This window comes from Tyto alba, unplaced genomic scaffold, assembly GCF_018691265.1.
Source record: "Tyto alba isolate M040663 unplaced genomic scaffold, T.alba_DEE_v4.0 Super-Scaffold_44, whole genome shotgun sequence".
In the NCBI taxonomy this organism is placed as follows: Eukaryota; Metazoa; Chordata; class Aves; order Strigiformes; family Tytonidae; genus Tyto; species Tyto alba.
Genome location: NW_024881320.1, coordinates 12,384,799 through 12,401,281, shown reverse-complemented (window position 1 = coordinate 12,401,281; position 16,483 = coordinate 12,384,799). Strand labels below are relative to the sequence as shown.

General features: G+C 37.3%; 1 protein-coding gene across 3 annotated transcripts in view; it reads right to left on the bottom strand.

Moving 5' to 3' along the window:
• Positions 1 to 16,483, bottom strand: part of SPPL3 (signal peptide peptidase like 3) — a 59,658-nt gene that overhangs the window by 26,981 nt on the left and 16,194 nt on the right. The window contains exon 2 of one of the 3 annotated variants that reach the window (XM_042805216.1): positions 1,897 to 2,065. The exons of the other annotated variants lie outside the window; for them this stretch is intronic. The gene's annotated coding sequence lies outside the window, so the exon portion shown is untranslated. The remainder of the gene's footprint in view (positions 1 to 1,896; positions 2,066 to 16,483) is intronic. 3 annotated transcript variants of the gene reach the window in all.

Sequence of the window (16,483 nt, the reverse complement as noted above, 5' to 3'; positions counted from 1 at the left end):
GCAAGTTTGTATACTCCCACAGCCAAACATGGCATCAGTTCTACGTTCTTTTCAAATGGGATCAGTCAAAACCAAAACAAAACCCTCCACTTAACGAAATTTTTCAGAAGCTTGAGTAGACTTTGTGCAGTCATATTTAACCAGCCTTCCACTGCACACATGAAAATGACACCATCTTCCTTCTACAAGGTATTTTTGTAAAATTAAGTATTTAATTTCAGAACAAGTAGTGGAAACTCACGCATGGAAAATGCCTGTAACAAGGACGTGTACAGTTGTCCTTTGAATTAAATACTAATCTCAGAAGCAGTTCTTAGTACTTACTACGTGACAATCCATGAAGAAAAGATGGTTATTTTTCATTCTCATTCTTAAAATTAGTACTGACATATGGCCATGCTCAAGACTGCTGTCTTTTGAAGAACTTTAGTACAATTCATGTGCATGCCACATTACAACTATCAATCCATTTCAGAACTCTAGTATATATGCAGAACACTGCTCAAAATACAAAAGCACCATCGGTTTTCCCAGGGAAGTACATTTTTTAGGATTCTTATACTACCACACCTGAAATTCAACATCCATGTAAGGAAGTTTTTTTTTTAGAAGTTATTTAAATCAGGCTATCAGACAGATTCTTGCTAACTCACTCAAGTAACAAATAACCACATATAGTTATTAAACTATAATATTAGACCCAAATACTTTATAAAACCAAACACGTTGATGGCTTACTTTTCTCTGTAAGCTCCTTTTCTCAGTCAGCTAGTGAGAGGTAACTTCCCAAAAGCCTTCTCTACAACTTGAGAGCTCACTCTGAAGCTGCATCTTTACATGGCTGAGATCAATTTTAGCAAATTCTCTGCCATTAGGCATCTATTTCTGGCAGCTTCATGGGCAAGTGCTTACAACACAGAGCTTGCTAAGGCATGCCAAGACAGAGACACAGCAAGCACTGTTCTATAACACATTCTGTGTGTCAGCCCTACAGCTATACAGTGAAAGTATTGTCCAGACAACAATCCAAGCAGCGAGCTCTCCAGCCTGGCACAGACTGCTCCATAGACCTTTACCTACAGAACAATTCCAGGGATGCCCAGCCATTGTGACACACCACCACTTCCATGCCTCCCAAACAGTAACCATGCAAAATACACCACACCAGTTACAGCTGGCGTTCCAAGCAGCACTCTCCCTTCTTCTGGGAAAAAATGAATAACTTCTGTATTCCCAAGGGAACAGAGACCTCCTTCATTCCCAGCTGGAAAAGATGGTAACCAGCTCATAAAGCTTGCAACAACAACAATAATAGCATTACATTAGAGACACTTGCAAGCTCTTTTTTCTCTGTATCAGTAGCTGCAGGTCAAGCTCTCTTTTCCCCTGCCACCACAGGTCCAAGCTCACCTGTCTTTGTGAACATTCACCCTATAGGGCCTCTGCCATCTGCCTGCTTAGGCATTTCTTATAAACTCCCCTTTTGTGTTGTTTTCCTATTATGTACTTACTTTATTTTATCTGTTTCTGTTATTTCTTTTGCACTTCCACTCAAGAAATCACTCAGTTAATGCAAGCACTGGTTCTCATGCTTCAGCTCCTTCTTATCACTAAAAGATAAGCAGTTTCTTGATAACAGTCTCAACAGTCCTTCCAAACCAGCAGAAGGAGTCCCTTAGGCAAAGCCTGGTACTTCTTTTTGCCCTCCATGTTGAGGGATAAGCATCTGCAACTCACTTTGTTCAGTAAAGACACAGAGAAATATAGAGTAAGAACCAAATGTGTCTCCTGGTGACAGCACAGAGCGTTACCCTCTACATAATCTACTCGTTGTGGGCCAGTCCGATGTGACCACAAGCCAACGCTGCCATTACAAAAGCAACTACTTCTTCTCACCTTTTACCAGTCACCTACTCTCTTCATCCTCTCTTTCTTCATCCTGTGGTAGCACAACCATTTGCAAACCACATGGAAAACGAGATCAGGGGACTTGTCTGCTTGAATAATAATGGAGAATGAATCGGAAGGTTTCCCAAGTGATTCAGATTCCTGATCTGGCATGTTTCTGGACATAAAATCAAAGAGGAAAAACTTTTCAGTGGCAGCATTGACTTAGGTACTCCAGAACTACCGCCTAAAACATGAGGAAAGTTTTACATAATTGAAATAAAAACCGTTTTGTTTGCGTAAGATGCCTACTAAATGTACAATCAAACAAATTCAGCCCCTCAGTGTTTCAGTAGCAAATATCACTCTCCTGATTTTCAGGTACAAGAGAAATTATTGTGAAGAATTCTGCTGAGGGGGGAACGAGAAATCTGTGCACTGAAGTTTCCATAGCAAAGCATGCTAAAGGCCTTGGACATGAACCAGTCTCATACAAAAGCTGTTACAACAGCAGCAAGATAAACTTTCCTTGCATTTACTGTACATATATGAGAATGCAAACAATAGAGCAACAAATAAATCACATCAACTGGAAGAGTGCAGTAGATGAACTGACTTCACATGAAGAGAGAAAACTGCATTTCATTGTGTATTTTTCTTTATCAGCGATCATAATATCCAAGCACTTTCGAGATTAAGGAAAATAAAACTGTAGGAGGGAGGTAGGCATACTAGATAAGCTAGTGTAAGAATGGATTAAAATAGAAAAGCTTTTACTTTGTTTAACAGGACCAAATCTGCAACTTGCAGACATCTACCATGGAATCACAGAAATTCACACTGACAGGCATGTAAGGAGACCATTTAATTCACTGAGTTATAATTTGATCTTACTTTGGGGAAAGCCAATCAATTAGTCATGACAGATGTTTACCTCATCTGTTGTTTAAAACAGTCACTGGTGAAATTGGAAGACTTTTCTTGACATCTAATGGAGGTCTTTCTGACTACAGTTTTAGTTTTACTTCATACTTTTTTTCCTACACAAAAAGTCCTTCAAAACTCATGGGGAGCTTCTCATACCAGACACAACAGGGGTAAACTGGATCCGCATATGAATTCACTTGCATATCTCAGTTTCTGAAATATGTGGCTGCTTGAGATGTGACCACACAAAACTTCAAATACTCTTTAGCCCACATTAAGAGCCATGACTATTTATTCAACCAATATGGTACTCTTCACCTACACTTCAAAATTCACTTTTATTATCAAATGTCTGCTATCTCCCCACAAGGTAAGTGACAAAAATCCATGCCCACTAAAACATGTATCCCACTTCCCCAATTTCCATTCTCTTCAAAAGAAAATTCCTCACAGGTAAGTACCAGCATTGGAAGGGTGACAATGAAGAATCTCCTTCCCTGCGTTCGTTTCCAGAATTTGTTGAATGCACACATTCAGTTTGAGGATCCCATCACAGCAGACAGTCAATTCTTTCAAAGGGAAACATAAGGAAAAGCAAACAAACAAACCACCCTAACCCCAACAATCAACTTCTGTTGGAAATCTGGTGTTAAATGTCAAAATCAAGGATGGAGAAAGTTGCCACCTCCCCCCTCCTCCAAGGGTTCCATATATTTCAAAAGCTTTTTAGTGTGTTTATTACATTACTGATTGCTATAGCAATAGAAAAACAGAAAGTCTAGAAATACTAGTTGGTAAATTCAAGGCAAGTTGAAGAATATTTTGGAATTCACTTCCCCTGCCCCACCCCTGGTTTTTGGAGCTATCAGCTGTAAGCAGAAATCAACATTCACCTTCACACTGCTGCAACGACCCTATGCATCTATTTTCTTTTTATCATGGAAGAGTATGCCACTCAAGGAAAATGTTCTCTCGAATCTACATGTGTCTGATATTTTCCAAAAGTTCTATTAACTATTTTATTCCTTAACAGAAGTATGAAAGAAGACAGTAATCAGGACAATTGCTAAGAGCAACTAATTTTTGATGCTACAGTGAAAGACATTTGTGAGCTAACCAATGTAGCATCATTTATTAAGACAAGCAAATCAAACCCAAGAACTCCAGAGCACAGCCCTAGGGCACGTGAAAGACCACCACCACCATATACACGAAGATGAGTTACAGTTAATTGCGCAAATATTAATTTTGGTTGGGGGGCAGACTCACTCTGTAGGTAAAACCAATACTACATTTTTACTTTACTGGGTTCCAGGTCAAGGGTGTAACTAAAAAGCTTCTTTCAACTGCCTTACATGTGCAAGATATATACATATTTAAGAGCCTCCATTAGGCTTGCTGCCAAACCAAAGTTAAATCTGAGTGTAACAGTTAAAGGTGTAATTTTAAGCGTGAAGTCATGGCACCCACAGCTGTAAACATATCTCAACACTAATCCATTCTTTAGTGTGATTCATAGGAAAAACAAGCAAATCGCTATGGCTTCACTTACGTTAAAGGAATAGCTTGTTTTCTAAAGTAAGTTTACAATTTCACCTAATTGTCACGTGCAGATAAGGTCTGCTACATCCAAGTAATTTATGGAAACATGGATCATTATCAGAAAAAAAAAACTTAAAGCAAGTATGAAGTGAAAACAAACAAAAACAAAAACAAGCAGTAATTTCAGATGTCCCACTAAAACCAGATTTTCCTATGCAGACTTGGTTAGGGCTCAGGCAAACATTTCAAAGTTGTAACCAGAGAATAATTCTGCTGTTTTTCAGACACAGGGCTCAGAACAACATTTTCACACTACTAGATACCAAATTTTTTTTTCCTTCCCCCCTCCCCCCAACATCCGACTAAAAACCCAATTCCCTCTTCTACCCTTTACAGAAAGCTGCTTTCCTAAAACTCTCACTCTAAAACCAAACACCAAGTTCCCAACTAAATTGCTAAGACAAAACACTCCTCTGAGCTCACTCTGAGAGGAAAATTAAGTTTAGAGCCAGTAAGGCATCAGGAGAGACAACCTTGCAAAAAAACATTTTCTGTTAAAAACATCAGCTGAGCTACCCTTTGGTTCACCCGACTGTTTGCCAACAGAACAAAGAATTACATGTTTCACAGTGTTTAAGAATTACAGTAACTGGAAGATTTCCAGATTTCACATTCAGCCTAGAGCACTCATTTCCCCGCAGGAATGGGAGCACAACTTCCAGTCCTTGCATGAAAGCATAAGAATACCTTACTCATTCAAAGGAGTATTATTTCCAACCAACACAGAACAGCATCCCTGTACCTCAAAAGCATCCTTAGTTCCTGACCTCACCATTGCTCTGGTGGAACCACACTGAACAGGATACTTGGGAGCAAAATTTGCGATCAGTGGTTAATAGATAAAAATTAGATCTTCACATAAGTTGTACTAGACACACGTATCTGAGTATTAAGTAGCCAGAACCAAAATAAATACCAAAAATCATATTGAATGTCTTTGACATTGCTGCAACAGAAAATACAGGCTTTTGTATTTCATACTACCCCTTTGTAGACTGAATAGGGAGTCTGGATACATAATTTTCACCTCTTACCTACAGACAAAAGTAAATTTACTTTTTTGAGGTTCATTGTTTTATTGAGGAGGGTTGGTTGGTTGATCTGGTTTGGGTTGGGGTTTTCGCTCTAAAACAGACAAAAACAAGACCTAGGGACCTCCCCTTCTTTGTTTCTTCCTCAAAGAAAGAAAAAACAAGATGTCATTAAAAACGGGGCATGCTTATACTGCCAAATATATGTCACCACCAGCCAAAGAATCCTCTCCAGCAGCAGATTTTGAAACTATCACAACTGTACACAACTGCAAACATTTTCTGAAAACGTGAACAAAACACCCATACAATAATGTGTGCAGTAACAGATCCCCATGGAAGAAAAGTTAATAGGTATCATTTCAATGAGTTAATCTGAACAAGAACATATGGAACAACACTTTCTATATCAAAACACAAAGTCTGTTAGTAGTAAGTGTTTTACTCAATTCTGTATTTTAATTGTGTCATGTTTATTTTAACTGAGCTGTATCAGATCAGCTAACTTGTCCCAGAACGCTGGCATCCTACTACAGACCAGCCCCAGCAAACTACTGAGCCAAGGAGCAGCCCTGGTGTTACTTTTTAAAACAATTATTAATTTTATCCCTTCCTGAGAATTAAATCTAAGGGATTCCAGCTTAAAATAGGATTTGCATGTGTTGGATTGAAAATCAGAAGTCTGAGTCAAGAAAGACTGACCAGCCAGCCCTACATTGTAAATTTTAGCCACCTTAAGTTAGCTCATCTCTGATTTCAGCAGCATTAATAGAGCTCTGCCAACAAAACCTCCTTTTTCAAACATTTGCCACTACAATTAGCCTGGGTTTTGCTAGCAAAACTTATTTTATTCATAAGCAGGAAAAGAAGAAAGAGGTGGAAAAATTACCCCAGCAAAATGAACTGGCAAATTAGCATTTCTGTGAAGTGAGTTTTCATTAAGGCCAGCAGTTGCGCAATTACTAGGTATGACGCAGAGAGGAAAGGAGTCAACATGTGGCCAGGGACAAGGTGGGACTAAAACCCTTTCAGGAGCAGCTTACAGTTAGGTCTGTTTAAGCACATTGTAAAACACACACCTGTAGTCTAAGCTTTACTGGAGCTAATGTAAATAAAACAAAACCAACCTTCCTATTTCCCTCTAACTTTCTATGCAGAATTTAGCACTGGTTTAATTACGTTAGTTTTCAAAATAGACCACAGGTACAGTAGTTGCTGCAATCTATGACAACATTTTATAGTACTTCATACTATTTCAGTCCTTCCAGATTTGTTTTCACTAGTAAACTCTATGGTTGCAGCATGCAAGCAGCATCCATCTCCTGAAAACTCTAATAAAGTTATCTGTCCTCACAAGCTTTTTGAGCACCTGCAAACTTTTATAACCCCCAGCTCTCCAAGATGCCTTTGCTACAGCTGCAGGGTCCTACCACAATATAACATCTTGAGGCACTGGCCACCCATTAACAAGACTGCCAAATAAACCCCAGCACCGTTAACATGTAAGGGTGTTCAGTGAGGTACAAGAAGTAGCCATACTGTATTTGCAAGAGCCAGACTACCAGTACGTTTCATGAGAATGAGAAAAAGAGATCAGACTCATTTGCTGAACTAAGTAAAGCAATTGTCTGGTCTGTAATTGTCTTCACAGTTCATCAGTTTATAGACTTCAGCATACTGCAGAGGATAGATTCAAGTTTTGCTGTAGTACCATATAAATTGCCAAACAAAAATATTAATACAATGCTTTTGTGGAAGAATTAAGGTCAGCAAATATCAGAACAAGATTTAAACATATCACTATTAAAATATACATAAATATATGTATGAGACATCTGACAAAGCAAAAAGGTTGCAGCTTATCCACAAGAATGACCTGACCACATAGGAAGACTTTCCTCATCTGGAAAACCGTTTCCACCTTCCACAAATAATCACAAGGAGGATTGGAAGGAGGGAGAAGAGAGGAGGTCAAACCAAGATCTGTTATGCACAATCCTTTCTTGCCAGAGCCACAAGCATATTTCTTTATGTAAATTTTCAGATTCCAATAGACCAGTGAACTCTGCAAAGGTCAGTCCAATATTTAGCCTACCCCAAAGTTTTGCTGAAACAGCTCTTCTATCTAAATTACCACTTTCAACTGTATGAATTTTCAAAAAACAGCCCTTTTTACATCAGAAAAAAAAGGCAAATCAAGGGTGTGGTTACTGTAATTTAAGTCTACAACCACTGTGCAAGCTGTCTACAGTTTTATGCTAGACAGCCTCATCATGATCCAAACAACATTGTGCTTTCAGGAGGGGCCATTTGGAAATGTCAGCGGTTATCCCTGGCCCAGAAGTTTTCTGCAGTTTTGACAGCTAAGACCTTTTTAGGTTATAAAGGTATCAATTTATATCCCAGTCATATATGCAACCCAGAGTTTTCAATCACTTGGTAGTACAGTTCTGCATTAGACAGAAGATTGCTTAGTGCTGGGTTTCATTTTACGGCACTTATTCCAGTTACAGGAAGAAGATAAAAATTTCCCCAAAGTATTCATCTTAGGCTCCTGTCTATGTTTTGATATTTGTAAGCCTTTTTCTACTTAACAGAAAAGCTCAAAAGCTCATTAACAATTACTATAATCACCTAAGACACCAAGATGCTCCCTACTTCCAGTTTACAATAAAATATGTTCACTGCTTGAAGAACAAGGACAAGTCTCTTCTGTGCAAGAATCCCTTGTTCAGTAACAAGCCCCATCCAGGCTATACAGTGAGAAGTCTACAACCTAATGGTTACTGCCAGCAGCTGCAGTAGTCAGAACAGACTCTGTGTGGGCTCAGTGTGGGTATTTTGCTCTTACAGGAGCAGGAAGACCTGTTCCGAGCAGGGTTAGAAGCCACTGCAGTGAAAATGCTGACAAGCAATTTATATCATGACACAACACTGTTAACTCAGCTACTACAACACACATTACTACTTTCAGTTAACAGCATCTCAGAGGACTCTAAACTGTAACTAAAAGTTGTCCAAGCTGATAAAAAGTGGGAGTTTTCATTATTTTGAATTAAATTAAGAGACTTTGCAAGCTAGTGCCAAACAATTAATGTACCACCTCTGACAATAATATGTCCTCTAAAAGTGTCTTACACACATATACAAAAAATTGTTTTAACTAGAAAAACCAAACCAATACCACCAAACCCAGCTTTCTCTCTCACATATTCCCAGAGCACCAAAACAAGCTCAAAATTGGTCCTACTGGACTAGCCTTACTTGTGAGTGCTTTAAAACTGTGCCACTCAGGCTTCCAGTTTTCCCAAATTTAGAAAAGTGCAGGATAGCAAGACTTCAGCTCTACAGTAGTTCATCTCAAGGACAACAAAAAGCATCTAGTGTCTGTAGTTGACTGAAAGTTCTACAGTAGTATCAGATTGGTTTGGCAGACTCACACACAAAAGTCAAACGCCTAACATGAATCAATCTATTCTCCAAACATACAAATAATGATCAAAAGCCACAGTGATATAAGCAGAAAATATCATCATTACTCCTGACAATACAAGAAAAAAGTGCTAGAGCTTCAAGTAGATCAAGGAATGAACTATCAGCAGTTGAACCCTGAAAATTTAAGTTATATTTAATTTCTTCATTGAAGCAAAAGCACTGACTGAAAATAACACCCCTTCTATTTTCCAATATAAGCGAAAAAGCAAGGAGTTTAAAACATTAAGAACAAAACAAAACAACAACAAAAAAGCCAAGCCTCAGATGTAGTTAGAATGAAAAGCTTTAAGTAAAATCTCACACCAGGTTTTCTGTAATATTGTAATAATATCTCATGGTTGCACTTCATTTGTAGAGGAATAATGCACTGCTGTTCACAAAACCATCATTATAATTCTTAAAGGAAACAAAAAAATCAAACAGCAACATATTTTGCTTTTTGAAAAGCACATTCAAGGCAGCTTCTTTACAAAGAATAAACTCCTTTAAACATGTAAAAAATTTTAAGCATCATTAGGATCTACACTATCAGTATGTCAAACAGCAGCTTTTCACTGCTGAATGGATCCCACCCAGAGAGAATGCACAAAGCTGTATTTGAACACACAATTCCCATGATTAGTTCAGTTACAACTGAGACGGTGGAGGGGGGAAATTAAGCTGAAAATTGGGATTTTGCTCCTGTTCTGATGCAAGTCATTGACGCCCTATTAATTCAAGTTAAAGTTCTCACACCTGCAAGCACAGGACACACTGCACAAAGTCTCTTAATCAAAGGGAAAGAATGGCTATTTTACTTAGTACAGAAAGAAAACAAAACAAGTAAATCAGAGAGCTACATGTGTGTATTACAAGAAGAAAATTTCTGAGTATAAAGCACCAAAAATGACACTCTACAAAGAAATACAGATGATCAATGCAGCATGTTTCCAAGGTACCCGAACCAAAGGCTCAGTGACTCAGGGTAGCGTGAAGCTAGCAAACAGAACTTCAGCTTAAATTGTTAGTATGTCACTAAATGTATATAAGCAGACTTTAATGCAATTAACTTGTTAAAACTGTATATGATTTAGTACAGAAGCCAATTAAGGTTTTACACAATGATCATGATTTTCCTATACTACTGAGCCTACTAATACTAGTATTTTGGATAGACACTTCTGTAGTCACGTTTTTCCTAAGGGGTTCTCTCCATTTCTCCTTTTAATCCTATTTCGTAAAGGCATACAATAAATACAGCACAGGAAGGAGAGAGGACTATTAAGGGGGAAGGCAGGCACTAGTAGTTAAGTGCGAATTTAGCTTTAGTGTGAGCAGAATTATTAGCCTGTCACTGGAACGAGTGCAGAATTTCTAAGATGAGTAGGAGAGATAAGAACTGAGTTTATTTAGCCTAGAAAAATACACTGTCAGGGGAGAATCCATAACACAGGCAAAAGGGAACATCAAATGGGGCAACTATGAGATTAAAATGACCTAAAATTGTGTTACTAGCAATAGGGGAATTCACATTCTTTCCCAACACCAAACGGTAAACTGATCCAGTTGAACAATTTTCTTTTCCCTCAAATCCAAGATCATTTTCACATTAACATCTCCATAAACACACAAACACTAGTGACAACACAAGAGATAGCAGTTCTTCCACTTTCGTGCATTGTGCTTCTGGAGGGAGGAAACCAAGACCCAAGCAACACAAAAAAACAACAGACCCATTCCAGATTTATTATTCAGTATGCTCTTTTCAGTCCTGAGAAACAAGAAAAAGAAGGAGAACATGTCCTACTGCTCTTCTGTATTCACTTATTCTAAACAGTTGAGGTTTAATGAAACGATAATGTTCAGACAGATTATTAGAGGCGTCTCACATGCTGAGCCTCTGAACACTGCCATGCTTATTAACAGAAAACTTTCATAACAGCAGCTGTCATGTCTTCAATATTGCACCGCATAAACCTTTTGGAAAAATTGAAGTATATGAGGCTTCATGTACAGGGCCAAACAAAATTTATATTCGATCAGCATCAAATTACAATCACTTGAAAATTTAAATAGTTTTATCAGAGAGCTATTGGCATTTTATTATCTCCCATTTTTCATCTACAAACACAGAATTGAAACATACACACCAAATCCAGTGTCAGACAACACAGAGGATGAGTCTGTAGAATTCCTGCAAGCCCAGGGATAACTAGTTCAAAAGCTACTAGAAATCCCAAATGAAACCAAAAGTAATGAAACAAAATGTTTGCCTTTTAAAAAGCAAACTTCTATGTAAAGGCACCAAGGTAACATTACACAGGAAAGTTAAGTTCTCTCCTATTCACAGTTGTCCATTAATTTGCAATGGTCATCCTAAACATACAACTGACACTGTAGCAAAAGGACCCAAGATGGTAACTTCTGTTCACATCTCCCTCTTAGTATAACATTTTATTTCATTAATTCATGTCATACTCATGTAGTGGGTATTGTGCGCTAGGAAAACTGGAACACATAAGAGCAGTGATACACTTCTAAAAGATGTTTTTCTTAGGTATTCATTAAATGTTACAACAGAGTCAGCTTAAATCTCCAACAACAGAACTCTAGCCCAGACAGAAGTCCAATCTAGTGCTGACAGAAGCAGCCGCACTAGATTTTACTAAAAATCATGACACTTCCAAAGAAATTGATAGAAAATAGAACTCATAAATACAAGTCAGGTTAGCTTCTATTTTTCCCATCTTTAAAAGAATTGCTTCAAAAAATACAAACTGACAATTCTGCATGAATCCTGAAGCCCAATGAAACAATAGTCTCTAATTTTTACATTAACTTAAAGTAATTTCCCTAAGGATTTGGGAATTAATAGCTCAATACTTCTAGGAAAAATACAGAACCGCTGGGCTTGATAGGGATGTCCGTGTACCAGCAGGCTCAGAATGACTTAATATATGCCTGGCATCTAGGAGCTACTATAAAACAAACACTATGTGGTTTTGAAGACATGCTGCTGATGCTGTAGTAGAAGACTCAGCTTTCCAGGAAATTTTACATTCTAGAAGCCTGAATGCTGATCCTTCAGCATGCATTTTGATACACATTTTCATGTAATATATGTAGTAAATAGCAAAATACAAATTATAGTGAGTGACCAGATTTAAGCATTACAAATAAGCAAAATAGTCTTTTCAACTCAGCAACAGTCTCATGCATACAAGTAAAATCAAACTGTACTTGTGGAGAGGAGCAACCTCTTCTTAGACCAGACAATATACAACTGGAGAGACATAAGCTTTTCAAATCATAAATACAAGAGGTTTTTAAATCCTCAAGGGGTACATAAAACACAGATCAGTTAGTTTAAAAAATTGCCTCTTACTACAAATATATTTACTATCATATCAACAATATTAGAAAACTGGTGTAGTAACTAACTAAAATTTGGAAATCTTAAGCTTTCCCGCTTGAGGGGAAAAAAGGCATAGAGCTAAAGATACTCAAAATCTATTAAGAAAATGAAAAAGGAATGTCACTGTTCTCTAAGCAGCACCTGGAAATTGATAAGGGGCAAAAATACCTCTCAGATGCAAATGCAATTTATTAGCAATCAATATTGCTGAAATTTGAAATTTCAAAACACATCAGTATATCTGCATAAGACTTGTTCTAGCCATTCAAGTTTCAAGGTAGACAGACAGGATACATTTTTAAAGCAGTATTCTGTGTAATCAAGGGTGTAATACAGCTCATATTAAACAGAAGTCTAGCTCTCTACAAAGCTATTTCAGTTAAACAAATTTAATACATTTAACTCTCACAACTTTCTTGAGGTTTCTTCCCATACACATACAATATATATGGGAATGCCTTAAAACCATTACATACAAACTAAGTTTTCTTCCCCACATTCTATATTGTACCTCTTACGTTTTCTGTACTTGTGACATTTTCTGGATCCAGAAAACTGTTTAACACCAATAGAGAACGATTTTCTGTTAATCAACCAATCTCAATCAAAAATTTACTTTTTTTGCAGCCAAAATGCAAACACCCAGTCTTAGAAACATTAAAAATTTATTTCTTACGTCCCCCATAACCATTCCTTCCTTTCTCATTCAGCACCTCTGCTCAGTTTCATCCCTGTTCTAGATTCCCATGTCTCAAAGCAACCTACCAAAATACTACAGAGGTAAATCCGCCCAATATCCTTCTGTAATCCTCAGAGTTACTTTAAGCAACAGACCAGTCTGAAAATACCAGTCCCCTGGGAAGCCAGAGACTACATGTTGTTGTGCTGCATTTATATTTCTGCTGATATTACTTGCTCAGGAACAAAATGCTTTCCTGGAAAAGGTTTTGTAGTGAACATCCAGATGTTTAACCTTCCTAAAAATAACCAAATTCACCCTTGGAACGCTCTTTTAATCCCAGAGTACCCAACAGACAAGAGCAGTCACATCAGAACCAGAGGAAGATAAACTCAATTCCAACAGAAGTTAACTCAGAAAAGCATAACAGTAAGATGACAAAGCTGACTAACATATTAGCTTTTTTTCTTATTAGTTTAAGTATTATACATAAGCCATCTACTAAATTTAGACATAATTCACATTCAGTTTGCCACTTTGTTTTGATTCCTGCAACTAAAAACTATATGCTATTTTGAGTCCATAATAATGTTAAAATGCTATTTCACCTTCACAGCATTATTCAGATTTGAATGTACAGAATTATGAACAAAGTAAACCCGATAATTTTAAAATATCACTTAATCATCCTTAACATTTTATTTGAAAACTACTTTTGCATAAGTAGTAAAGCACAGTGAGGATGTAGTTACCATAAAGTTTGAGCTGTTTTTAAAATACTATTTCATTACTGACTGATGTCTGGGGGACTTTTAAAGTTAAGGTTTTATGCATGAGCAAACTGCATCTTATGTTTCTGAAATACAAAAAGAGAAAATTATCTTAATCAATGTGTAAGTGATTAACTTTCATCAGCCATGCATAAAGTTGCAAATCAAATACTACAATCAGAGACAGAAAAGCAAATTATATACATTTCATTCACATACATCAATTCCAAAAGTTTACAAAAACAAAGACATGGAATGCAGAAGAAATGTCCTGTTGCTTCTGGATGCTCAAAAAGTAATTTTCATATTTGAGGTTTATAAGTAACACCTAGCTGGAACAAACTCATGCTCTGTGTGTTAAATTATTAAGAAATAATAATAATAAAAATCAGCTCTGCTCAAATTCATCCCAAGCTAGAAAACAAAAAAAAACACAACACTCTGGAAAGTGTGATTTCAGTGTACATACAAGTACTGATACCTACTATACAGCCATTTAACTGTCACTTTTGCATAACTGCTGGTGTGTGAAAGTATCAAAAGCCTCTGGTTGAGGAAGAAGAAGAAGCTTTGGTATTTATCTCCATTAAATATTGCTCTTCCCCAGATTTCAGTAGTGAAGATCCAAGTGACTGCTTGAGACAGACATCAGATACCCCAGATCTTCCAGACCAGATTTTGCCAAATGCAGCAAATGAGGGCTAGAACAGTGCTGTTCCAGGGACGGACTACAGCGGACTACAGCGTGGCTAGAGGAGCTTCCTCAAGTGCAAGCACAAGCCACAGCTGAAGTCCCATGTCACTATATCTGGAAAGAAGCACAGACGCACATGCAAAAGACTTTCCCTTCAGGCTTCTCTGCCTACCACTCTGGAAACAAGCAGAGGCTGAAGATAAGGCATAACCTGCTCTAACACTTCACAGAAAGCAAAGTGCAGGATTAAGTAGTTTAAAATCAAAACCACACAAAGTTTAAGACATTTTTCATGCCTGTTTCATTCTCTACATTTTATTTTTAAAAGAATTCTAAATCAAGGTATCTGAAAGGCAAGAAAAAGCAAATAATTATGTCAAAGGAACAAAGTTGGGTAACATCTTACTGTAAAAAAGTGGCCAAAAAAGTGACAGATGTGATTTCTGGATAAAAAACTGAAGAGAATTTTTCTTTATTTAGGACTTAACACTCGTTTGTCCAAATGTTTTCCTCCAATCTCTCCCAAAATTACCGTAACAGTACAACTCACGGAAAGCACATTTTCAACCCCAACTAGTTCAAAACATACTGAACACATACAGAGCCACACTCATGGCACAAACCTTATGGCAAGGGCTCACATTTCTTTGTGACACTGCAGAGGATGCTTATGAGATTGCACTTGGGCGAGTCAGAGCAAAGTTTTTCAACAGCAATTAGTACTTGCTGACACCTCAGCAGATGAATGGGAACACTTCCCTTTTTTTCAACTGTTGTGCTCTCTACAAATTTGTTTTAAGATGTTCAGTTAAATGGTGTTGTAGAAAATAGATACAGAGGTCCTCCTACCTAGAGCATCTGAAGCACTTAATTTACAAGACCCTACACAGTCAGTGGAGAGAGACACACTTCTCCTGAGGGTTTGCAAATATCCTCTGGTGTCTCCGTTAAGTTCAGGTATTTATGCAGTCCTAAATTCAGAGTTTCAAAATTATGATGATGTGAATAATCACCCTGTAATTTTTGAAGCATATGAGTAAGAATTCAATTAATCTACATAAATTTTGTTTAATAGTTGGTATTTTCTTTCTCTGATGAGTAACTTACGGTGTAGGTAAGAAATATATGGATCAATATTAGTATGATTTTGGAAAACCACATACAAAACACTACATACAATCCAAAATAGTTTTCATCCAATTTAGTTCATGATGAAGCCAGTCTTCTTTCTTTTCCCTTATAACAGCTCTCACTTATTATGTTCCCCTAAGCAACCCTATGGGAAACCACAGACATTACTAAATATTAGGAACTCTGTGGAAGGCAAATGCTGGATTTGACCAGGAATGTGATGACAAAGAGTTTGCTCTAGGCTTCTTTCATGTTTTAGAAAGTCAATTTGCTTATCAATTCCTTTCAGAGGGAGAATGACATAGATTCCAGAGATGTAATCATCTATATGAAATCTTGTTTCACAAAACAGAAAGCATGAACCACAATGACCGCTCTCCTAGGAATGAAGGAGGATAAATATCTAATCACATAGGTCATTGACAAGGGAAAACAGTATCTTTTATTAAGAAGAAAGTCTAGAAAAGCATTTTCTCTTTTAACATTAGGCATCTCATTTTCTCCTGCAGTAGGTGTGCAATGGCAGCACTACCTAGTTACAGAGACAGTGCAGTATGAGCTACCACAATGGAAACGTCTCATTCTAATGTTATCAGCAAAGCTGATGATTTTCATCTTTCTGTATTAAACAAGAATTACTAATAACTTTTTCTGAAGACAGGAAAGACTATACAAATTGTCCATCACAATTCAGACAAGGTGGAACTGAATTTGTATTACACATGACAGAAGGAAGAGAAAAGAGGCAGAAGTAGCATATCTGACTTGCAATATGCAATCACAGCATACCGCAGAATATCATTAGTTTTGGAGTCTCCACTATTAGATGAAGACAACAAAGACACTACCATCAATTTTCTTCAGTGTTTCTAT